The sequence below is a fragment of the Sapajus apella genome, unplaced genomic scaffold, assembly GCF_009761245.1.
Source record: "Sapajus apella isolate SASKATOON/1434 unplaced genomic scaffold, GSC_monkey_1.0 scaffold3, whole genome shotgun sequence".
NCBI classification, from domain to species: Eukaryota; Metazoa; Chordata; class Mammalia; order Primates; family Cebidae; genus Sapajus; species Sapajus apella.
This window is the reverse complement of record NW_022436943.1, coordinates 63,740,134-63,766,538: the sequence shown is the minus strand read 5'-3', so window position 1 is coordinate 63,766,538 and position 26,405 is coordinate 63,740,134. Positions and strand designations below refer to the sequence as shown.

Sequence of the window (26,405 nt, the reverse complement as noted above, 5' to 3'; positions counted from 1 at the left end):
TTCACTTAAGTGATGTTTCACTTCTCTAAGGGATCTAGAAGCTGGTCCCAACATAGTATATCCATCAGGATTTGGTCAGGGAAAGAGAAGCCACTCTAGACACTTTTTAAAATGCACGGAATTATAGTCCTTCACTACTGATAGAAGGTTTGGAGAATTGAAGGTCGAGGAAGCAGCTCTTTGCAGCGAGTGCTTCCCAGGAGCTCATCTGGGTTTGGCAGTGATCTCAGAATTCAAATCTCTGCTGTGTGGTTGAAGTGGATGGTTCTTGGAGTCTTGGAAGACGCTGGGAATTGTCAGTAAGAGCTGCTGTAAGTTTTAGTTTCCAAAATAGGTGAGTTTTTTTTTTTCTCCTAACACCTCAGCCTGCAACTGCCTCCAGAAGGTAGTGTTCTCTCCCATCTTACCAGTCTTGCACAAGTGGCTCTTACTAGTTGACTCTAACCCTGAGTTGTAGCAGGAAGGGGTTTCTGGGAAATGTAGTTCTGGCTTCCTTGTGACACATAGGTGAATATAGAAGGTGGTGGTAATGACGTAGAATTGCCCAGCACAACCAGGCAGCTGAATTTTCAAGTTGGGATTTTGGAAGAAATCTGAGCTAGAGTTAGCATAAATGTAGCCTTTAAAGTGAGTTTGCCTAGGAGGTGAGCATAAGTAAGAGAAGAAAGGACAGAGTCTTGGGGAAATATAGAATTAGCAAGTTTGCGAGAAGAGGAAGAACAGCTTTAGAGACTGGAAAGGAACCACCTGTGAAGTAGGAAGAAAACCAGAAGATGGTGTCCTGGAAACCATGAGTAGTGAAGCAGGAATATTACCTGACAGTTGCAGCTGACAGAGCAGGTAGTATCTGAGTATTCACCATTGAATTTAGCAGTATTGAGGTCATTGGTAATCTTGAATAGAGTTTTGGTGGAGAGGTGGGAGGGAAAGCCAGTTGATTTAAGAGATAAAGGGTAGAGAATTAGTGATAGCAAGTATGTTGTGTGTGTGCTTGTTTATAGGATTATTTGTATAATAGCTGTTTTAAAGTCTTTGAGATAATTCTGACCTTTGTGTCATTTCAGTATTGGCTTGTCTTGATTTTCTTTTTCCATGGGAATTGAGATTTTCCTGGTTTCTCATATGCAGAGTAACTTTGGTTGTATCCCCCACTTTTTGGATATCATGTTAGGAGAAGACACTGGGTCTTGCTTAAATATGTTGATTTGGTGGTGGTTTGAATTCTATTCCACCTGCTACTGTTTACTTTTCAGTGTCCTCAAATAGCTTCTGCAGTTATTCTGTTCAGGCTTTCTAGTTGCTTTTGAGAAGAGCAACAGGGTGAAGTGTGCTTCTTTTTCCTCACCTAGATCTGAAGCTGTTCACTTTGCAACTGCTTCTGTTACTCAGGTAATGGTCACCAGTTGCAGCTAGACCATGATGCACAAATGATTTTGCGTCCTTAATTAGTTACCTCTCCCAGCTCCCGTAGGAGTTGTTGCTCTAATTATTTCTGGAATTTGGTTTATAGATAGATCCTTTTTTGGGTGTCTGTTCCCATGGAGTTTCTTTTGGTGTCTTTCACAGGTAGATAACAGGGCCCCTATCATATACCATGATAGCCATTAGTTCTCTCAAGTATGATAGAAGAACTGTCTGGTGTTTAATGTCTTGACTATGCCTATCGATTAGTTTAAGTAAATTAATGCCTCTGACATTTTAAGCCTTTCACCCAATATAATTTTATGGGGATATTTTTTGCAATGCAGAATAGAACAGTGGTGAAGAGCACAAGCTGTAGACAGATTTTTGCTTTGCATTCATATCTAATCCTTGCTCCCTGTATGATGTTGACCAAGCTCCTTAACCTCTGTAAATCTGTTTTTGCTCATCTGTTAAGTAGAGATTATTGTAAATTGTAACTCTTTTGTAAATGTAAGATATAATTCTTAGTGCATGGCTAGTCATACAAGTAATTAAAAATGATTTTTTTTTTTTTTTTTTAGGGCAGGATCAACCTGGTGTTGTACGGTTCCTAACAATGTAGTTATTTCTACTGTGGGAATTTAAGGGCTCATCTTCATTATTCCCTGATTTATATTTAAAAACTGAAAAACAGCTTATATTCATCATTTGCTCTGCATACAAAATGGGCAAGTTATTGTTACTGTTAATACTGGTTTTTAAAAATTCGGTAATTTTACAGCCTCTTTTCTTTTAGGGTATTGATTTAGTCAGTAGCTTAGTACCAATTAGGTGGCAAACCCTGTACCAAGCAGCAGTGCAGAGGCAGTGAAAGACACAGTATCCCCACCTTGAGCAGTGCCAGTCTAGTATTAGAATATTTTTGGCTAGAAAATTGTTTTGAAGTATAAAGAAGCTTTTGTTTGCTCGGGTGATTTTCATAACATATTCACATTCTTGGTGTATTTTTGGTTTTTCAGAAAGTTACTTCTGGCCTGTGTTCTTCTAGAATATAGGTTGCAGCTTGTGTAAGTGCAGAAACTATTGCCAGACTGTGTTTAGAAGAAGAGAAATCGATAAAAAAGTGCTTTTGTATTTCGAACATTGGGGAGCTTCATAGATGACTTAAATTGTTAGGATATGGGTTAAGAAATAATGGGTTTAGGCTGGATGTGGTGGCTCACGCCTGTAATCTCAGCACTTTGGGAGGCTGAGGTGGGCAGATCATGAGGTCAAGAGTTGGAGACCAGCCTGGCCAACATGGCGAAACCCCGTCTCTACTAAAAATACAAAAATTACCTGGGTGTGGTGGCAGACACCTTTAATCCCAGCCACTCAGGAGGCTTATGCGGGAGAATTGCTTGAACCCAGGAGGTGGAGGTTGCAGTGAGCTCAGATTGTGTCACTGTACTCCAGCCTGGGCAACAGAGCGAGACTTCATCTCAAAAGAAAAAAAAAAAAATTAGGTTTGAGCCTTATTTAGTACTTAGCTTCAGACAGACATTTTCTTTTCCAGAGGGTCATCCTACTTGTTTAATTCCAGCTAGATAACTTATAATTTGTCAGTATGTCATATTGAACATTACTCAGCTGTGGGAAGAAGTTTCTGTCATGCTTGCTTTGGAGAGCCCAGATCATGTTTATTGTTTTAACAATGTTATGTGGTTAATTTGGGAAGTAAGAATAGCAGCATGATTTTGAGTGCTGATAAACCGCTATTTAAATCCCTGTTCTCTCCCTCCTTTGCTGTGTGACTCTGGAAAATTTACTAACTTCTTTAAGCCTGTTTCCTTGTATGTAAAGTGGAAACATAGTAACCAGTTAGGGCTCTGAGGACTAATGAGACACTCCACACACATGAAGCTGCTATTGTTATGATTAGGATTGTTATTTGGAGGTAGTGAGAGATGAGTGATGGAAGGTTGGCCAAATTGGATTGTGCATTGAAATGAGAACATTGAAAGCAAAGTGGTGAAAGGAAATATTCTACGTGATAATGAAGCACAGATTTAGAGTATGGTATGGAAAATTTTAGTTTACAGGTTAGAAAGGGAAAAGGGTTCAGAGCAGCCCAAGCATCTGTTTATACCTATCTTAAAATACACTCATTCATGCAAAAAGGATAGGGAACATCCATCTTAAAATACCTTCAGAGAGTTGAGAATATGGAGATAAATATATATATCATTGTATAATAAGCCAACTTATTTTTCTTTATCCATCTGGAGAAAAATAATTTAAGACTTTTAATATTATAATTTGAGAAATAGCTACTTTATACTCTGAACTAGTTCACATTTTTATGCTTAGATTTTACCAGTTTCATAGTTACAAACAGATTTGTATTCTTAGTAAAGATAGATTAAATCATGGGATAAGAAGAGTTAGGATTCAACATGTGTTAAGTTGCCTGTTGCTAAAACAGCAAGTGGGCAGTAAGCCTAGTGTTGATAGAATGGAGGCTTGTAACTTAAATTCTTAAACTGTATATAATAAAACATAAAGCAAAAAGCGGTTGTCAGAAGGTGACTAAGGTACTCAATACCAGTGTATCTATTCATTTATTCATTTAGTCATTCATGCATCATGTAAATGTCTATCAGTAATCATGCAGTCTAGATGCTGTTTTAGATAATGGTACATACTGTTGGGAATACAGTGGTGAACAAAAAGCAGATATGGGGAGTAACTGGGATGGTTTGTCTTTGCATTTAACAAAGAGAAGAAGCCGGTTCCAAGAGTGGCAGGATAATTCAACAAGTGATGTTTTTAGGTTTACGCTCCTAATAGAAAGGAGGCCGGAAAGGCAGAGTGCACAGAAAGAAATGCTTCCAACTGCAACCAACTGGAGCTTTTTTGACCTTTTAAAGTTATTTACCTGGTGTGTAGGTCCTGAGGCTGCGGAGCTTAAAGAGGTTGTCAGTGTCCCTAGAATCTTTTTGTGTGTGTGTGATGGAGTCTTGCTCTGTTGCCCAGGCTGGAGTGCAATGGCAAATTCTTGGTTCACTGCAGCCTCCGCTTCCTGGATTCTGGTGGTTCTCCTGTGTCAGCCTCCTCCTCACAGAACTCCAGTAGGCTGGGAGCTAGCCTCTCCTCACTGCACTCTAGTAAGCTGGGATTATAGGCGTGTGCCGCTATGCCTGGCTAATTTTTGTGTTTTTAATAGAGACTGAGTTTTGCCATGTTGGCCAGGCTGGTCTCAAACTCGCCCTCAGGTGATCCACTTTCCTCGGCCTCCCAAAGTGCTGGGATGACTGGCATGAGCCACTGCATCTGGCCTAGAATCTTGTTTACTTGGAGGAGGAAGAGACTGACAGAAACGGCAAAATTTTAATGGCCACTCTAGTAAGCTTCACCGCAAGATTCCTTTGGGGTAGGGCTATGTCTCTTGTTCAGTGCTGTGTGTGTCCAATACCTTGTGCAATGCATGGCTTGTGTCAGTCACTCAATAAATAACCTATATTGAGTGAAGAAATGCTATGGAGTGCAGGAGAAGGGCATCTAACCTGGGGGGAGACAGAGCAGCTCTCACCACATATGTACATCCAGTTTAGCCATGGGAAGAAGATCAAGGTGGAAGGAGCAACAGATGGCATAGAGATGTGAGCGAGAGTACAAGTTGCTTTGTAAACTGACACCAGTTTAGTTTTGCCAGAGTGTAGGATTCATAAGAGACAGTACTGGGAGACATTAGACTAGAGAGTTAGACTTGTCTTGACCAGTAAGGGTTATAATAAAGAGTTTGGATTTTCTTTAAAAGTAATAGTGTTGTTTTCCTAAACAATAGAAGTCAGGTTTCCTAATGCCTAGGCTAACACTCTTCATATTACATGATGCATGCAGTGTCAAAAAAGCATTATTAGGTCTTAGGTTCCATATCCATTTGTGATAGCAGGACCATCAAAATTCTGTAAGCCATTGGTGAACTTCTATCTTTTGGAGAGAAAGAAGATAGAGGATAAATACTTGTTTTCTTGGGGGTAAAGAATATGTAGTTGAAACTCGTTAAGGGCAAAGAAGGTGTGAGTGTCTTTGAATTTTCATTTTCTAGAATGATGCCAGGCATGTATAGTAGGTCTTTGAACATGAATAAATGAAAAAACCTTTGCATTTGCATATACTGTTATAGCAAGCATTATACTTGGTTCTGAAAAGTGATAGTTAAATGAGAAATGTTCACAGTGGCACATGCCTGTGATCCTAGCACTTTAGGAGGCCAAGAGAGGCCAAGGCCGGTGGATTGCTTGAGCCCAGGAGTTTGAGACCAGTCTAGGCAATATATTGAGACTCCTGTCTCTACCAAAAAAAAAAATTAACTGGGGGTGGTGCAGACCTGTGGTCCCAGCTACTTTGGGAGACTAATGTAGGAGAATCATATGAGCCTGGGAGGTTGAGGCTGCGGTGAGCTATGATCGTGCCACTGCATTCCAGCTTGGGTGACAGAGTGAGACCCTATCTCCAGAAAAAAAAGAAAAAAAGAAATTAGCTGGGCATGATGGTGTGGCTGAGGGAGGCTCAGGTGGGAAGATTGCTTGAGCTCAGGTGTCCAAGGTTACAGTGAGCTAGCCTCTCCTCTGCATTCCAGCCTGGAAGGTAGAACAAGATCCTGTCTCTTAAAAAACAGAGGTAAATTATTGATTATAGTTCAGTGAGCTGAATCCTGTGGTAGAAACATTCATGCATAGGGTAGTGCATCCGCATCATCTTGGGTGGGAGGAGTGTCATGGAAAGCAGATTTTTTGGTTACACTTGAACTGAGCTTTGAAGGATGTTTAGAAGTAAGGTGGGTTGGGGAAGGGAAGAACCTTCCAGACAGAAGGATTGGCATAAGTAAAGCCTTGTTTGTAAGAAATAGCATGACACATTAAGGGAAGTTGAGGTTGTTCAGTATGACCCTACCATAGAAAAGGGAATGAGCAAGTGATGGAAAATGAGATAGGAAGCTAGTGGTATGGTTCTGTTTACTCTCTCTCTCTCCTTCTGCCTCCAAACCACCTGATCCCTTCAAGTTCTCCTCTTCCCTGTTCCTCCTGGAATATTCTGGTTGGAATGGGATGGATGGGGGTGAGAAATACTGCGAGGAAGAAGTAGAAGCTTAGAAGGTATGCTTTGATGCCTCAGATAAATGTCGGTAGAATGAGGAACAGAGTTGGAAAATTGCTTTTCAAAGCAAAGAATTTCTAATATCCCTGAAAGTAATGAGAGTTTTGAAGACTTTTGAGTGGTTAACGTAATTTTTGTTTTAGGAAAGGTCACTCAGGTACTGGTGAAGAAGTTGAATCGAAGGGGGCACTATAATAAAGTAGATCAGTTAGGAGGTTTTGTTTTGCTTTTGCAACACTATAACTTGAACTAAATCGATGACCACGGGGTTGGAGAGCAGGGATCTTAGGGATGAGAGATCAATGTGATGGAAGAGCTAGATTGGGAACTGGTCATGGTTAAGGGCAGGATTTTTGGGGTCAGACACCTGAATTTGATTCTTAGCTTGGCTTTTTATTATCATGTGACTTTGGAAAGTGAGATAACTTAAATCTGAACTTCCTGAAATGTGTAACAGGAATAATTCCTTGAGAGGTTGTTTTGAGGACTGAGTACTCCTAAGACTCTTAGCATAGAGAATAGCTCGTGGAAAGAATTAGTTAAGAGGAGGTGGTGCTATTATAAGCTGTTCATTGTTATAGGGTACGTATAGGAGAAAGAACATATGTAGGCTCTGTTGGAGGGGGAGGCAAGGCCTTAGGACTTGTGCATATTGATATCAGTGGTCTGTGTACAGGGCTCAGGAAACTATAGCACATGGAACAAATCTGCTTTTGTAAATACACATTTATTGGGATGCATTTAAATTGTTTATATATTGTCTGTGGCTGCCATTGCACTGCAAATGGAATACTTAATACAAAGAACAGAGTCCCCAGGAGGCACTTAAAGGGCAAGCAGAGGAAGCCTAGGTAGGCTGGGGGGACCTACAAGGGCCAGGAAGTTTGTAGGATTGCCATGAGAGAGGAGTGTCACAAATGCTGCGAAAGGAGGGTGGATATTCTGTATTTTGTGTACGGTAAGTAAGCTAAGGACAGAAATGTGTCCATGGACTTTGATAGCACTAACAGTTAGTGCCTGCAAGCTTTTAACCTGTCTCAATTTCAGTTCTTTGTGTGTTTCTTTTTTTTTTTTTTTTTTTTTTTTGAGGAGACAGAGTCTAGTTCTGTTGCCCAGGCTGAAGTGCAGTGGCACAATCTCAGCTCACTGCAGCCTCTGCCTCCCAGGTCCGGGTTCAAGCAGTTCTCTCTGCCTCAGCCTCCCGTGTAGCTGGGATTACAGGTGCCTGCCACCATGCCTGGCTAATTTTTGTATTTTTTAGTAGAGATGGGGTTTTGCCATGTTGGCCAGGCTGGTCTTGAACTGCTAACTTCAGGTGATCTGCCCGCTTTGGCCTTCCAAAGTGCTGGGATTATAGGTGTGATGACTAGAGAGTATGCTGGAGCTGTATGTGCTATACAGGAGGCCCCTCAGGCTCCTTGCAGAGTATGTGTGTGTGTTGGAGGCACAGTAGGCCAATGTAGCTTTTGGCATTGCTGGAGGTTTGTACACAGTTTTCTTTAGATCTTTGCTATGGAACTGCTGTCTTCAGTGCCACATAAAATAGCAAGAATTTGTTGAAATGAATAAAAATAACCACATGATTTCTTTTCTTTTTCTTTTTCTGAGACAGAGTCTTGCTCTGTTGCCCAGGCTGGAGTGCAGAGTGTGATCTCAGCTCACTGCAGCCTCCACCTCCCTGGTTCAAGCGTTTCCCGTCTCTGTCTCCCAAGTAGCTGCCTGGCTAAGTTTTGTATTTTCTTTTTAGTAGAGACAGGGTTTTGCCATGTTGGCCAGGCTGGTCTTGAACCTTGCCTGTCTCTGCCTGGGATTATACCAGGCCCAGATATTTTGAGTTTAAAGATGCTAACTCAATACATTGGAAAAGAGGAGGAGGTTTTCCTAAAATATCACCACTGTAAACCTCTAAATGAAATCTTTAAAAGAATTAAACCTGTAAAAGAAACCTTTGCTTTCTTTTATCTAAAATTTCCTTACTGGGCTTAAATCATTGCCTTTTTAAAAATGTGTACGATAAGTACTTTTTGTCAGGTGAGCTTTAAGTACTAACTTGGTGAGACTGATTTGTAGTACCAAACCTTAAAGGAAACTTTGCATTTAGAATTTGAAGTTTTATCTGGAGATTTGGTATGGTTGCTGAGTTATTTTTAGGATTAGATACATTTCTTGAAAATAGCAAATGTAATAAAAAATTGTGTGGCTATGTAGTTGGCTGTTTGATACCATATATCAGCTAAGCAAAGTGTAGTATAGTTATTTGCCTGTCTTCAAGGTAAATAAATGTAAAGGGCATGAATAAATTGCTCACAGTACCCAAACTTGCTCCAGTGATAGAGCTAGAGCTGGAATTCAGGTTTCTTGAACCTGACTTCACAGGTCCTTCCTATATATCTAATGCTTTTCTAACTTTAGAGTTCCAAGAAAAATGTTCTTTATCTATAAAGTACTTTAATTAATTAATTTATTTATTTATTTTTGAGACAAAGTGTCATTCATGTTGCTTAGGCTGGAGTACAATGGCGTGATCTCAGCTCACTGTAACTTCCACCTCCTGAGTTCAAGTAGCTCTCCTGCCTCAGCCTCCTGAGTAGCTGGGATTACAGGCATGTGCCACCACGCCTGGCTCATTTTGTATTTTTAGTAGAGACAGGGTTTCACCATGTTGATCAGGCTGGTCTTGAACTCCTGACCTCAGGTGATCCACCTGCCTCAGCCTCCCAAAGTGCTGGAATTACAAGCATGAGCCACCGTGTCCAGCCTCTAAAGTACTTTAAATACAAGATTTGTAAAGTGTTGATTCTGTATGTGGCACTGAACAATTTTGATAGTTTACCTGTAGTCATTCACTATGAGATCATGCTTTGTTTCTTTGTAGGCTGGTGTAAAACCATTGATGGATCCATTCTGGTTCATCTTTCCTTGACTACTTATTTTTTTTTTTTAAGGTTTGAAATGGGTTGGGCGTGGTGGCTCATGCCTGTAATCCCAACACTTTGGAAGGCTGAGGTGAGCGGATCACTTGAGGACAGGAATTCGAGACCACCCTGGCCAACATGGTGAAACTCTGTCCCTACTAAAAATACAGAAATTAGCTGGGCATGATGGCACGTGGCTGTAATTCCTGCTACTCAGGAGGCTGAGGCAGGAGAATTGCTTGAAGCTGGGAGGTGGAGGTTGTAGTGAGCTAAGATCATGCCACTATACTCCAGCCTGGGTGACAGAGTGAGACTGTCTCAAAAAAAAAAGTTTAAAATGACATTTGCAATGTGTTTTTTCCCTTCTAATACATGTTAAATGTAGAACATTAAAAATACTGTACAAAAAATAACTACTGGTAAATTGCATCTCCCAGGGATAACCACAGGTAGGCTTTCCTTGTTGTTGTTGTTGTATTTTTTTTTTTCTTTTTATTGAGACAGGTTCTTACTGTTTGCCCAGGCTGGAGTGCAGTAGTGTGACCAGGCTCATTGCAGCCTTGACCTCCAAGGCTCAAGTAGATCCTCCCAACTCAGCCTTTCAAGTAGCTAGGACCAAAGGCATGTGCCACCATGCCCAGCTAATTTATTTTATTTTTTGTTGGAGAAGGAGGGTCATGGGGATCAGGCAAGGGAGAGTCTCTCTATGTTGCACAGGCTGGTCTTGGAACCCCTGGGCTCAAGCAGTCCTCCCACCTTGGCCTACCAAAGTACTAGGATTATAGGCATGAGCCACTGTATGTGGTCCACAGGTAGGATTTTTAAAGATCCATGTAGGCCTTCTTTCTGTCCCAGTGATACTCATGTATCTTTTTGAAAATCAAAAATGCAGATAAAATTATATAGATTATATATAAAAGTCTGTCATTTCCAAGGGAAATAGGTCACTCTTACACTACTTTTGTTTAAAAAATATATATGCATGTAACCACATTCACATTAAAAATGATTGCCAGAGCCTTTTACTCCCTTTCCGACAGTTATTTCCATTAAAAAATAATTTTACTCCCTATTATATGTCTCTAAACATTAGGATTAACTTTTATATAGTTTTAAACTTTATAGGAATAGAATTATACTGTATATATTCTTTTGTGACAATTGATCTGTGACAAATTGACATTGTAGAGCAACAGGGAAGAGATATTTTTTCAATAAATGGTGCTGGGTTATGTGGGTATCCATATGGGGAAAAATAATAATTTTCTTCACACAATAAATAAAAACTAATTTTAAATGGATTTACAGATATGAAAAGATTAAATAAAAAAGCTGGTATAGGCCGGGCGCGGTGGCTCAAGCCTGTAATCCCAGCACTTTGGGAGGCCGAGGCGGGTGGATCACGAGGTCAAGAGATCGAGACCATCCTGGTCAACATGGTGAAACCCCATTTCTACTAAAAAAATACAAAAAATTAGCTGGGTATGGTGGCACGTGCCTGTAATCCCAGCTACTAAGGAGGCTGAGGCAGGAGAATTGCCTGAACCCAGGAGGCGGAGGTTGCGGTGAGCCGAGATCGCGCCATTGCACTCCAGCCTGGGTAACAAGAGCGAAACTCCGTCTCAAAAGAAAAAAAAAAAAAAAAAAAGCTGATATAACAGTGGTGTTTAATAGAAATGCAATGTGAGCCACGTGTGATTTTAAATTTTAGAAGCTAAATTTAAATAGGAAAAAGACATAGATAAATGAATAATATATTGTATTCAACCCAGTAATACTCAAAGACATTTTAATGTGCAAGTAATTTAAAAATTATGAGTCTATTTTATTTTGGGGGGGCAGGGATAGTGTAGTTTTAGCAATTCATTGTGCATTTTACACTTATGTCTCGGTTTGGCCTAGTTACGTTTCAAGTGCTCCTTAGCACGTGGCTAGTAGGTACTGTGTTGGAGAGGATAGTTTTAGAGGATAATGAAGGATAACATCTTATCTCTGGACACAGAAAGCAACCATAAAGGAAAAATTGATGAATTGTGCTACACTAAAGTCAGGACATGGTATTCCTCCAAAGACATTATTAGGCTGGGCATGGTGGCTCTTGTAATTCCAGCACTTTGGGAGGCCATGGCAGGAGGATTACTTGAGCTCAGGAGTTTGAGACCAGCCTGGGGAACATAGTGGGACCCTGTCTCTTCAAAAAAATTTAAAAAAGAAGTTAACTGGGCATGGTGGTACACCTCACCTATAGTCCCAGTTACTCAGGAGGCTGAGACAGGAGGATTGCTTGAATCCAGGAGGTTGATGCTGCAATGATGCATGATCACACCTGTACTCTGGCTTGGGTAAAAAAAAAAAAAAAAATCATTAGGACTGTAAAAGGCAAATTACAGAGTGGGAGAAGATATTGGTAAATCATAGTTCTAACAGAGTTTGCATAAAAAATGCGTAAAATGTCAAGAAAAAGATAGTTGACTCATTACCATGATGGAAAAGAGAATTCAACTGCTATTTCATGAGAGTTGTACTAAAATCTATCACTATGTGGATTTTTAAAAAATTGAGATGGAGTTTTGCTCTTGTTCCCTATACTGGAGTGCAGTGGCACAATCTTGCCTCACTGCAATCTCCGCCTCCCGGGTTCAAGCGTTGCTCCTGCCTCATCCTCCTGAGTAGCTGGGATTATAGGCATGCACCACCGCGCCCTGCTAATTTTGTATTTTTCATAGAGATGGGGTTTATCGCTGGCTGTGGTGGTGCATGCCTATAGTCCCAGCTACTCGGGAGGCTGAGGTGGGGGGATCGCTTGAGCCCAGGAGTTCTGGGCTGTAGTGCGCTATACTGAGTGGGTGTCCGTACTAAGTTCAGCATCAATATGGTGACCTCCCGTGCGTGGGGGACCACCAGGCTGCCTAAGGAGGGGGTGAACCGGCCCAGGTCGGAAACAGAGCAGGTCAAAACTCCCTTGCTGATCTGTAGTGGGATCATACCTGTGAATAGCCACCGCACTCCAGCCTGGGCAGCATAGCAAGACCCTCTCTTTAAAAAAAAAAAAAAAAAGAGAGAGATGGGGTTTCTCCATGTTGGTCAGGCTGTTCTCGAACTCCTGACCCTCAGGTGATCCATCCGCCTCGGCATCCCAAAGTGCTGGGATTACAGGCATGAGCCACTGTACCTGGCCTTCACTGTGTGGATTTGTCTTTCTTTTTGTAATTCTGTTTTTGATTTTTATATATGAGTCACTTGACAGGAAATGCGTTAGGTGATTTCATTATTGTATAAACATCATAGACTGTACTCAGCAAATCTAGATGGTCGCCTGCTGCATGCCTGGGCTATATGGTGCAGCGTCTTGCTCCTAGACTGTGAAATAGTACATCGTAGGCAGTTGTAACACAGTGGTAAGTATGTTTGTATCTAAACATAGAAAAGGTGCAATAAGAATATGATATAAAAGATTAAAAATGGTGTACCTGTGTAGGGCACTGACATGCATGATTGGAATGGAGCTTGCAGGACTGGAAGCTGCTCTGAGTGAATCAGTGAGTGAGTGTGAAGGCCTAGATTATCACTGTACACTACTGTAGATTTTATAAACACAGTACACTTAGGCTACACTAAGTTTATAAAAAATATTTTTCTTCAATAATAAATTAACTGTAGCTTACAACTTTATAAACTTTAAATGTTTTTAAACTTTTTTCTGTTTTGTAATAACACTTAGCTTACAACAGAAACACATTGTACAGCTGTAAAAATTTTTTTAAATTTCTTAATACGGGGTCTCTCTTACTATTTCAGCTCACTGCAGCCTTCCCTTCCCAGGTTCCAGTGATCCTCCCACCTGAGCCTCCCAAGTATCTGGGACTACAGGCATGTGCCACCATGCCCAGCTAATTTTTTCTTTTCTTTCTTTCTTTTTTTTTTTTTGTAGACAAAGAGTTTTACCATGTTGCCCAGGCTGGTCTCAAACTTCTGGACTCCCTCCCTTGGCCTCCCAAAGTGTCAGGATGATAGGAGTGAGGCACCGCACCTAGGCAATATTTTCTTTATATCCATATTCTATGGGCTTTTCTATATTAAAAAAAAATTTAATTTATTGTTTTTAAACTTTTGTTAAAAATGATGAATACACAAATACACACATTAGGCTAGATCCACACAAGGTCAGGATCATCAATGTCAGTATCTTCTACTTTTGTATCTTGTCTCACTGGGAAGTCTTTAGGGACAATAACACACATGGAGCTGTCATCTCCTAGGTTAACAGTGCCTTCTGGAATACCTCCTGAAGGACCTGCCTAAGCCATTTTACAGCTGTCGTTTTTAAATAAGTAGAAAGTGTACACTCTACAATGGTGATTAAAAGTGTGTACTAAATAAACCAGTGACAGAGTTGTTTATTATCAAGTATTATGTACTGTACATAATCATGTGCTAGACTTTTATACAACTGGCACACAGTAGGTCTGTTTTCCTCAACTTCACTAAAACACATGAGTAGGGGCCAGGCGTGGCGACTCACGCCTGAAATCCCAGCACTTTGGGAGGCTGAGGCGGGCAGATCACTTGAGGTCAGGAGTTGAAGACCAGCCTGGCCAACATAGTGAAACCCTGTCTTTACTAAAAGTACTAAAATTAGCTGGACATGGTTGTGCATGCCTATAGTCCCAGCAACTCGGGAGGATGAGGCAGGAGAATTGCTTGAACCCAGGAGGCGGAGGTTGCAGTGAGCCGAGATTGCGCCATTGCACTCCAGCTGGGCGACAGAGAGAGACTTAGTCTCAAAAACAAACCAAAAAATGAGTTATGTGTTGTGTTGTTTCCTCCAAGTGGGTTTTTATTCCTTTTTCCCTCCTGTGTTGGTCTCCGTCTTTTGTGTTACAGGATTTTCGTACATGTCTGGTATTAATTTCCTTGTGGTGAATCAAAAAATTCTTTGGAAGCTTTAGTAGGTGGGTTCGGTCTTTTGACTTTGACATTTGCATCAGGATTTTCTGGGTGGCACATTTTTTGGGAAATCCCCAGTGTTGGTATCTTTAGATCTTTCTTCTTAGGCTTATCAGATTCCTGTAAGGTAAAGACCTGCGTACATGAAGTTTGGAAGCAGAGTGCATAGGGGGTGGTGGAGGAGCTGAAATCTGTGTTCAGTGACTAGATCAACCTCTGTTTTGTAGTTGGGCAGGGTGACTTCTGTCTAAGGATACTCTCATTTTTCCAGAGAACGAACCCCCAGTCTTCTGTTCTGGTTGGGGAGTCCTGTGAAGGCATGGTGCTGAGGCTTTGGCTGCATCGTAGATAGTCTTTACCCAGCCTCCATCATCCTTTATGCCTCCACCTTCTTTACCCTCTGTTCTGTCTGCATTTAGTGCTGCCAGTTCTGAACCCTCTCCTGACATGGCTGTGGAAATGGAATTGTTTCTTAGTGTTTCTGGCTGCTGGCTTGCTCTGGCTGCATTGGGCCTGCTGAGTCACTTGCTATGCCTCCAATCTTTTATAGTTTGTTTCCTCCACGTTTTTCTGTTTTCTTTGTTTGGTTTCTGTCTTCAGTGTTAGAGGCTTTTCTTACAGCTTCAAAAATTCTGTTACTTTTTCTTTCATTTCTCCCTGTCCTGTGGGTTTGGTTTTTAAATTTGTCTTTTTAATATGTCTGTATTAGTTTATTCTCCCACTGCTAATAAAGACATACCCAGGAATGGGTAATTTATAAAGGAGAGAGGTTTAATTGACTTCACAGTTCCACATGGCTGGGGAGGCCTCACAATCATGGCAGAAAGCAAAGGGAAAGCAAGACACGTCTTACATGGCAACAGGCAAGAGAGAGTGTGTGCAGGGGAACTCCCCTTTATAGAACCCTCAGATCTTGTGAGACTTATTCACCCTCATGAGAACAGCACAGGAAAGACCTGCCTCCGTGATTCAGTTACCTCCCACCAGGTCCCTCCCACAACACATGGGAATTATGGGAGCTACAATTCAAGATTTGAGTGGGGAACACAGCCAAACCCTATCTATTTCTTTCGTTTAATTTTAGTGGGAGGGAAATAGATGTGTATATTGTTTGCTGTCTTCCTCTGAATTTGTTAGCTAACTTTATGTCAGATTAATTATGCTTGTTGATGTTTTAATAGTTCTTATTTATATTTCTTTCTTCTGAAATATGGGTTTGAAGACAAGGCTTTGCCAAAGTTGTTATTCTTAGGTCCAGTACAGTATGTATGGTAAGCAGTGAAGAAGCTGACTGTAAGGTGTACAGTGCAATTATAGCTTTGAAAAAAAACGGTGAAATAATGGTGGTTACATATATATTCTTGTCTTTCAGGTTCTCTTTGACTGCAATGGAAAGAGGAAAGATAAACTAGAATTATTTTTTTAAAATTGTCATTTGATTTCTTCAGAGTTATTGTGGCCTTCTGAACTGTGAGTATAATTCTCTTGCTACACTGGTGTCTTGAGATTTTTGGTTTTTTCTTTCGCCTGTCTTAGTGTCTCTTTGATGTACAATAGAAATGAACAAAAGGTAGCTGATTTTGCAGGGTAGCTGAGGGAAGAAATAGAAATTGTTTTTTGTTCCTACTATGTGTAGATACTTTATATATTTTTTTCTGAGACAGGTAGACAGTATAATAATGGTTGATAATAACTTAGAATAGTGTCTGGTACATTATAAACACTCTGAACTACAATTACTAATTGAATCCTCACAATAACTTTATAAGTAAGGTTTACTGTTCTTCCCTATTTCACATTTGCATATACCAAAATACATTGACGTTAAAGGTTACTAAGGTAGGGCCAGATACAGTGGCTCATGCTTGTAATCCCAGCACTTTGGGAGGCTGAGCAGGAGGATCACTTGTGCTCAGGAGTTTGAGACCAAGTGGGTGGGCGTGGTGGCTCATGCCTGTGATCGCAGCACTTTGCGGGGCTGAGGCAGGTGGATCACTTGAGGTCTGGAGTTCGAGACCAGCCTGGCCAACATGGTGAAACCACATATCCACTAAAAACACAAAAATTAGCCAGACGGTGGTACACCCAGCTATTGTAATCCCAGCAACTTGGGAGGCTGAGGCAGGAAAATTGCCTGAACCCAGGGGGAGGTGGAGGTTACACTGAGGCCGAGATTGTGCCATTGCACTCCAACCTGGGTGACAGAGCAAGACTTTGGCTAAAAAAAAAAAATAATAATAATAAAAAATTTCGAGACCAGCCTGGGTAACATAGCAAGACCTTGTGTCTCTGAAACAAAAAGCCAAAAACAAAAATTGCCAGGTGTGATGATACATGCCTGGATCACAGGAATTTGAGGCTGCAGCGAGCTAGGATCACACCACTATACTCCAGCCTGAGTGACAGAGCAAGACCCTGTCTCAAAAAAAAGATGACTAAGTTAGTAAATGGCAAAGCTGGGATTCAGACTCAGTCTGGCTTCACAGTGTGTGCTCTTGACTGGTTCAGTAGTCCCCTCCCCCCAGTCTGTGGTTTGCTTTTTGTAGTTTCAGTTACCCAGTGTTAGCTGCAGTCCGAAAATATTAAATAGAAGATTCCAGAAATAAACAATTTATAAGTTTTAAATTGTGCACCATTCTGAGCAGCCTGATGAAATCTTGTGCATCCTGATCTGTCCCACCCTGTCCTGTCTTACCTGTGATGTGAATTGTCCCTTTGTCCAGCATATCCACCACACTGTGTATGCTATCCACCTGTTGGTCACTTAGTAGCCATCTATGCAGGTTAGCTGTCAAGGAATGTTAGTGCGTGTGTTCAGGTAATGCTGAGTTGATTTCATCATGGCCCCCAAACAGAGGGGTAGTTGTGATGCTGGCATATTGTTAAAATTGTTCTGTTTTATTATGTTATTCTTGTTAATCTCTTATAGTGCCTAATTTATAAATTAACCTTCTTGTAGGTATGTATGTATAGGAAAAACGTAGTATATATAGCGGTAAGTACAGTCCCTAGTTTCAGGCATCTACCGGGGGTGTCTAGGAATATATCCCCTGCAGATAAGTGAGTATAGCTGTGTCTTATTCTCATGGGCTTTGGATTCAGATACTGATTTGGCTGGGGGTCTAGGAGTATATCCCCTGCAGATAAGTGAGTATAGCTGTATCTTTATTCTCATGGGATTTAGATTCAGGTATTGATTTAGCTGTATATTATATTTTCTAACTCCTTAATCTTAAATTATTTAATCTATTGAAAACTATTGTTTTTAATCTGACAGAGGGGATTATTATAGAATCTCCCTTATGGGATTACTATGAAGATGCTGTGAGATACTTGTAAGGTGTTCAACACTCAAAATTGTTACCAATGATTATTTGGTGCTATTCTTCTCATTTTAATAAGCAGAAAACAGAGCCCTAGAGAGATTCTGTTACTTGTAATTTGTCAGTTTGTAGCTTGGAGATCTTGGTGCCATGTTTTACAGTTGAGAAATTATACAATCGAGGGTAATCTTACTTTGTCTTGTTTCCAAACATTGCTCTTTCTTCTAGGTCTGGTGGTAAATTGAGGACAGATGTGTTGGTAGAATATTCATAAATCTCTTGTAGGCATCTTGCTTTATATTGTTATAGTAGATATCTGATAAATTTGGACTTCATGGAGTCAGAATTCATGATACTTTAGAGCTATATTGAATTTGGCTTTGGCAAGTGTTTTTGGAGTAAGGGCCCAGGATTCTTTTTTTTATTTCCATATGAGTGTCAGTTTGCTTCTTTCTTTGTTCTTTTTTTTCTCCCAAATGTACTTCTATTTCTAGGTATCAGGAAGGGAAATTATGTCACACAATTGCCATTTCTTTGCAAGGCCTAGAAATCTTGGCTCTGTGTTCTCCTGTCCTTTATAGGCTAAAGGAGAGGAGCCGTTTCTGTGCTTTGTGCTGTGCCAGATGTGATTATGTTACAGTGTGAGAAGGTCACAGCCCCTCTGTATGTGTCCCCTTATTCCCCTCCCCCTGTCTATGTTGCACCTTTCTTGCTATAACAGTGCATTCTATTTATTTGGGTGTGAGTCTGTGTGTGAGAGCAGTTTTCGTTATTTCATCTCTGCTTAACCTGCAGTCAACTTTAACTAAATGCTGAATTAGAACTATTTAATGCTTGTCACAAAATAAGTTCTCTTTCCTTAGTAGATATGAGCAAAAGAAAGAATACCAAATGTAACTTTTCAGCAATATTAGCTGTAAAAATATTTCTTCTTGGTATATAGCACGAGACAGTTTCGTAGCAGAAATACAAAACTTTTATTCTTAGTGTAATGTGCTGGGAAACAAAAGGCTAAGGAGAGGTGAGATGAGAAACCAGCTCATTGTGACCCAAGAGCCAGCCCACTGGCTCATTGGAACTTAAAAAAAAAATTTTTTTTTAATGTTTCTTTATAGATAGAGTCTTGCTTCGTCACCCAGGCTGGAATGCAGTGGTGCGATCATAGCTCACTGAACTGCTGGGCTCAAATGATTCTCCCATTTCAGCCTCCCAAGTACTAGGACTATGTGCACATGCTACCATGCCCAGCTAATTAAAAAATTTTTTTTGTAGAGATGAGTCTCGCTTTGTTTCCCAAGCTGGTTTCAAACTCCTGGCTTCAAGTGATTCTCCTACCTCGGCCTTCCAGAGTGCTGGGATTATAGGCGTGAGACACTACTCCTAGCCTCATGGAAACTTTTTAGCTATAGGACAAAATCTACCCATCCTGGTTTGTCTGTTTAAAGGCATTTGAAAATATATATACCCAGGAAAATAACTTGATAACCAGTGTTCCTGTAATTCCTGCCCCCCCAAAAATTCTGGACAGATGGCCAGGCCATATGTGTAAGTCTGGATTCCAATCCATTGAATTTCGTGATGTAATGCTGAGACATAGGTCCCTTATTTCACTGAGTTCCCATTCATTAGTCCCTTGGGCCATTTTAGCTCCTGCAGTATGGATCTGGTTCTGAAGCAGCTAGCTTTGGCAGAGTTGGTTCTTGGTCCTTTCTTTGTTTTGAAACGACGCATTGGAAGACAGAAATTTGGGGTGGAGGTTGGGCATGGTGACTCACGCCTGTAATCCAACATTTGGGAGACCGAGGTGGACGGATCACAAGGTCAGGAGATCGCGACCTTCCTGGCCAACTTGGTGAAATGCCGTCTCTACTAAAAATCAAAAATTAGCTGCATGTGGTGACACATACTTGTAGTTCTAACTACTCAGGAGGCTGAGGAAGGAGAATTGTTCTTACCCGGGAGGTAGAGGTTGCAGTGAGCCGAGATCACACCACTGCACTCCTGGTGATAGAGTAAGACTCCATCTCAAAAAAAGAAATTTGGGGTGGAGGTATTTTAGAACCAGAATTCTAGGCAAGGCAAGGAAAGTTTGGGAGGAATTGAGTTGCTGGGATATATATGGAGATACTTTTTAGGGTTAATATGGTGCGGGAAGATGGTGGACAGAAAGGAAGACCTCTCTGAGACCCTTCTACAAAATCCCATATTTGTGAATAAAAGCATCTTTTTTTATCATAAGGGCAGATGAGCACAGCTGAGATAGATTGGACTCTGAGGTTCTGGGAGTGTTGACTCAAAAAAATATTTTTTAAGTGTCTTGAATGCCAGGCACTCTACTAGGCCCTAAGACTTTCCCATTTAATCAAACTGGGCGTGATACTTGTTCTCATGAAATCTACTTTTTCTTTTTCTTGGGGGAAGGGAGGTTACAGATATTTAATGTAGGCTAGTTAGTGCCATGATGAAAGCATATATGAAATGCCCTGGGAGTGTTCATAGGAAGGCCATATAACCCAGATTGGTCAAGAAGAGCTTCCCAGGGGATATGATATCCATGTGGAGCTCTGAAGAATAAGCATTCACTGGCTTGCTGTCCAGAAGATGGGCAGAAGAAACGTCATGTTCAAAGGCTCTGAGGCAACAAAGCTTGGTGTTAAGGGGTGTTTGAATGCAACTTTCTATAGATAGAGCAATGACTGTGGAGGAAGAATGTTTAAAGATGAAGCTGGAAGATAAGAAGTGCCCTGATTGTGAAGGGTTTCTAAACCATGTTAGGGAGTGTATGTTTTATGCTAAGGTTAGTGGGGGAGAACTAAAGTCTGTTTTTTATTTATATAAGTAAAAAGGAGATAGAATAGATAACATTATGATGAAAGGCAACAATTTTCCCAGCCTCCATAACCCTTAGTTCCATTCTCCATAGTTGTCCTTTGTAACCATTCTTCATTTTAGATTTCTGATAGTTACCTCCAATATAATATGTAGTGGTCCCTTCGTATCTGTAGGCGATTGGTTCCAGGATCCTCCCGGGATACCAAAATATATGGAACCTGTCTCTTATATAAAATGGTGTAATATTTGCATAAAAACCTATGCATGTCCTCCCATAAACATTTAATCCCTGAACAGTGTGGGGGTGAGGGATATCCAGCCCCTTTGCAGTTGAAAATTTGTGTATAACTTTTGACTAACCCAAACTTATAATAATGTCAGAGGATCCTTGGGTGTATCGCTTCACCAGCCAGAAATCACTGTAGCTGGTGGCACCTTCTGCCTGAGTATTGCTCATGCCCACTGGGCTTGCTCTGCCCACTTGGCTTGGCATGCTGCACTTGGCTTGGACTGCCAGCCTGGATCCCACACCTGCCAAAGGTGAGCCAGGTGCAGAGCGGCAAGGGGGTCTGTGGGCTTGTGAGGAGCATAGGGACTGGCCACTGTGCACAGCTGGCTGTTGCTGCAGGGCAGGCAGCTTCAGGCACTGACACGTGCCGGTTCTGTGCGAGGCTGCAACTGTCCCAGATGTACTGCATACAGCTTCTGCTGTGCGTACCTGCATCTGGATGAGGGGAACGAGGTGGCGCCCAGAAGACTGGAGATGCCAGGAACTGCAGAGCTCCAAAGAGGGTGTCATAGCCCTCGCTTGGGGAGCCCCTAGGTTTGGGGTCCCTGAAGGGCTGCAACTCTTCTCTTCTTGTCGTCCGCAACATGGCCAGCAGGAGGCCATGTTTCAGCCCTGTTTGTGTTATAGCTCTTTCAGTCCCACCATTCTGCAGGTCCAGAGCTCTTATCCCATGTCCAGGAAGAATGAGGTACATGGACAACTGGAGGGTGAGCAAGGTGGAGAGGAGCTTTATTGAGTGATAGAACAGCTCTCAGGAGACCTGAAGTGGGTAGCTCCTTTCCATAGGCAGGTCATCCCAATGAGTGTCCAGATCTCAGCAGAGAGGAGATCCACAGTGGGTAAGTAGCGCCTTTCCACAGGCAGGTTGTTCTGGTGAGTTGAAGAGACCCAAAGTGGGTAGCTGCTTCCCGCGGCTGGTATTCCTAACATCTGTGTAAGTCTGGCTGAGACTGGGGTTTTTGTGGGCTCAGAAGGTGGAAGTGCATAATCGATTGGGCAACGGGTGGACCTGGAAAAAGCATTATAAGTTCTCACTCCAGGCCGTGGACTCCACCTGAAACTGGTGGCCTGGCCCCCCAGAATTCAAGGCTGTCCCTGGCTTGAAGGTGGAATTTCATGGGGTACCTGCCCCTTTCTACCCAGGAGCCTTTCTGCCTTCTCCCACCGTCAACATGCCATCCATGGCACCCAGCCTGTTTGTGACTAGGTGTGCCTGCACGGCCATACTGAGGCACCCTTAGCTCCCTGTTGGCCTCTGTCCCATGCTTGTCAGTGCCCAAAGTCTGGAGGGGACCAAGACGGCAGGGGGCTGGTGTGTGAGTACTGCCTTGAGCACGCACACATTCGGCCACGTTGTGACAGACCTGGGCTCAGTCACAACTTAGGTCTGCCCCGGAGTGGGCATGAGATGCTGGGGGGAGGCCAAGAGCTTGTGAGGGCAAGGGGGCTTCCCGGACCCCTAAATGCACAGGGATGCCCAGGTCTGGAGCCGAGTCTGGGAGGCTGCAGCTATACCCAGGAGTGTGGGGCTCCTGCCCCGCCAACTCCGTAGGGCTGGGGCTCCTGCCTGTTCCCTGATCCCTGCTCCTGCTGGCCCCACTGAAGCCTGTGTCTTTGTAGCAGCCTCTCCAGACAGGCTGCCACTGCTATCGATAGTGTAGACTGGAAGCCTTATTGAGAACATAAACAGTTGATTAACATATGTTTTGTGTGTTATATGTATTTATTAACTTTTTTGAGACGAAGTCTTACTTTGTCACCCAGGCTGGAGTGCAGTAGCATGATCTTGTCTCACTGCAACCTCCGCCTCCCGGGTTCAGGCAATTCTCCTGCCTCAGCCTCCCAAGTAGCTAGGATTACAGGTGTGTGCCACCATGCCCAGCTAATTTTTGTATTTTTAGTAGAGACAGGTTTTCACCATGTTGGTCAGGCTGGTCTCGAGCTCCTGACCTCGTGATCCACCTGCCTCGGCCTCCCAAAGTGCCGGGATTATAGGCGTGAGCCACCTCTTCCTGCCTGTTATATGTATTATATACTGTATTTTTACAATAGAGTAAGCTAGAGAAAAGAGAATATTAAGAAAATCATAAGGAAGATAAAATATACTTATTCATTAAATGGAAGTGGATCATCATAAAGATCTTCATTCTCATTGTCTTCGTGTTGAGTAGGCTGAGGAGGAAGAGGAAAAAGAGGGGTTGGTCTTGCTGTCTCAGGGGTGGCAAAGGTGGAAGAGGAGGCAGGAGAGGCAGGCACACTCACTGTAAGTATTATTGAAAAAAATACATCTATAAGTGGACCTGCACCATTCATATTCATGTTGTTCAAGGGTCAACTACTTTAAATCATCTCTAGATTACTTAAAATGCCTTATACAATGTGAATTCTTTGCAAATAGTTGTTATACTGTATTATTTAGGGAATAATGACAAGAAAACCATCAGTACATGCTCAGTATAGATGCAACCATTGACTCTTTTTCCTCAAATATTTGAGATCCATAGTTGGTTGAATCTGGATGTGGAACCCGGTGACATGGATGGCTGACTGTACTGTATGTTAAACTTTATCATTTGTGACTTCTCTGTTTTAAATGACCTGTTGATTTTCTGATTCGGGATATAAAGGTTTAACTTATTTATGTTATTCCCTATATATCTTCCTGAATTACTTATTGTTAAATAGTTTATATGTGTACTTTTCTTTTAGAAGTCTCTTGTAATTTAACAGTATCTTTCCTTTGCTTGGGTTATTGATTCATGTCAATATCTTGATTCCTTTGTAAGATAAAGATAGTATTGCCCTAAATGTTGACCCTTGCCCTCCAATTCCAGCATGTCTCCCTGTCTTGCCTCATATTTTATGTTTTTGTTATTATTTTCATGTTGTCTGGGCTTTTCACATGTGCATTTTATCTGCAACTCCAACCAAGTGTTCTGGGGACTGCTCACGGGTTGAACTCTGAAAGTAGTTTATTGTTTTTAATTTTAGGAATCATCTTGTCATTTTCAGTCTCTTTTTCATGAGAACCTGTTATAGTTTGAAGGATTCACAGGTTTTTCCAGATGAGCTTAGAGGCATTTTACTTGTGTATTTTAAGTTTTCTTGAGCTTTCCCAGCTTAGCTTTGTTCCAAGGTCAGTTTTTATCTTTGTTTATGTTGGTATTTATTTCTTTTTCATGAAGGTGGTGTTCCCTGTATATTTGGCCATCCTTTGTTGTCTATAAGAGTATAAGAAAGCAGGACTAGCTACTTTTCTGAGTTAGATTTAGCCCCTAATGGGAATTCAGAACTGAAGTACTTTGCTTCATAGTGCTTTTAGTCTGTGGGCTCCTAAATAACAAAGGGGAGTTTTACATAAGGATGTTAACACCTATGCCAAAAACCTTTGCTTTATTTTCTAGAGAAATAGCCTCTTGGGATTTTAAAAATATTTTTAATTTTTTTGTCTGAGGGTAAATGCCAAGTTAGCGTAGGCACAACCAGTCAGTTAAGCCCTCTGTTTTCACCCCTGGCTATTAATGTCAGACTTCACCAATACTTCATGGCCAATCCCAAAGCCTTGTCAAGATTCACTTGAGTTTTGTCCCTGTTTTACACGTCACTGTACATCTAGCTCCTCTTTAATAGCTAGATATTTGCTTAATTTTCGTCTTTTGATGACTCTTTCCTTTCTCTTATTTACCTTTTTTTTTTTTTTTAAACTTGCGCACTTAAGTTTCATTGAAGTCTTTGCAGGACTAAAACTCATTACCACCTTGAACTTGAAACTCCTGAGGATTTTAGGAGGTGGGGTGGCATGTTGTTTTGGAGGGTAAGGATTTTCAGTGGTGGAGTGATGTTAGTTTGCTGTGTGGCTAGTTTTTGAGTTAGATGAGCCTGAGTTCAGACTTTGCTGCTGCCACTTTTAACTGTGGAACTTTGAGCAAAACATTTTACTTTTCTTTTCTTCTGTTTCCTCATTTATTGAACAAATATTTATTGAGACGTTGTTTGTAGCAAGATGATGTGGGGACAGTTGAAATAGTTCTTTTATAATGCCTCTGTATTTCTCTAAAGTTTGAGGTCATCTCCTAAGAATGAGTGGAAGAAGCAATGCTAGGGTTGGAGATTTGATGATAGTGGAGGAAGTTTGAAATAGGGGTATGAAGAAGGAGAGACAGCCAAGCAGGGATAGAGGAAGCTGGTCTAAGAGTGTTGTGGTTCAACTGAGATTGGTGACAATTAAATTAGAATGTACCAATTTTTTAAGTTAATGACATTTTTGTCTGGTGTTCTCAGCCAGGTATATTCTGGTATAAGTTGTCTTAATATTTGTATTGAATCATGAAATGGATTTTTTCCAGGCCTAATGTTTATTGAAAGGACAATGGGAGTTGGTAATACTGGTAAAAGATTGGTTTAAACTATGACTTTACAATTCAGGAAATGTTTGTTGATCTTCTAAGTGCTCAGCATGGTTCTAATTGCTTTAGGTAGATAAATCAGTAGGCCAAACAGAGTCTGTATAGAGTAGGGAAGCAGATAATAAAAAATAACATAATAAAAAAAAAGTACATTATGTAATGTATGAGAAGGTGAGAAAAAGGTAATGCCATAGTATGAGTGAATTTGAGATCTAAATAGGGTAGTCATAATAAGCCCCATTGCAAAAGTGAAATTTGAGCTAAATACAAAGGAGATGGGTGTATTCCTGCAGGAAGCCACAGGCTCCTGTTGTTCCTCCATCTGCTTCCCAGAGGTAACTGAAATCATCTGTTTTAGGTGTTGATTTTAGGATTTACATCCTTGTTTCCTAATAGTGTTTGTGTACTAATCATTGCTGCATCAATTTTAGAAAATGTTATATGCTGAATTCCTGACATGGTAGGTAGGGATTTTCTCTCTCTTATGTGTTCTTTCCTCTCCCAATCTTCCTCATGTAGTTCTGGAACAGTTTTTGTTGAGCTCCTTATTTTGGTTTTTAATTATTTTGACTTTTAAACATAATCAGTATTGAGCCAATTAGAGTAGTATGGCTACAGTTCTTGCCCAGCTTTGTTTTTCTTGTTTTCTTGGACTGAAAATTGCAGTTGTCCCCCTTTTTTGCTTAATATTCTTAGGTCTGACTAAGTTTTCCCACTCTAACAGCTCTGTAAGTCAGTTTCCTTGCAGTCAAGTGTATTCATTTTGTCTTCACCTTCTAGACATACTCCTCCTGGAGCTTTCCTTCTCCTAGTCCCTGCTTCAGTCTAGAGAGGTAGCTCTCTAGACCTGCTGTAAATAGTACAAAGGTAGAGAAACCTGTAGTACTCGCAAAAATAAAGGGAGAACAGGTCAGACAGATGACTAGAAAATACTGATTGAAAACACTGATGGGAAGGACAGAGGAATGGAGATGATTTCTTCCTGGGGAAGTGTGTAAAGGAGAAACTGTAGTTGAGGGAAGGGCATTCTAGGTAGTAAAAATGATTTTGGTGACTTGAAAAGCTGCCTGTGTTGTGTTACCTTGTTAGATTTTATGTATGTATGTGTACACACACACACACACACACACACACACACACACACACA

At 41.3% G+C, this 26,405-nt stretch overlaps 1 protein-coding gene across 38 annotated transcripts in view; it reads left to right on the top strand.

Annotated features, from left to right (window-relative positions):
• The window catches only part of PTK2 (protein tyrosine kinase 2), a 344,711-nt gene that overhangs the window by 30,009 nt on the left and 288,297 nt on the right, over positions 1-26,405 (top strand). For 27 of the 38 annotated variants that reach the window (XM_032246884.1, XM_032246894.1, XM_032246876.1 and 24 more), the window contains exon 2: positions 15,781-15,878. The exons of the other annotated variants lie outside the window; for them this stretch is intronic. The gene's annotated coding sequence lies outside the window, so the exon portion shown is untranslated. The remainder of the gene's footprint in view (positions 1-15,780; positions 15,879-26,405) is intronic. 38 annotated transcript variants of the gene reach the window in all.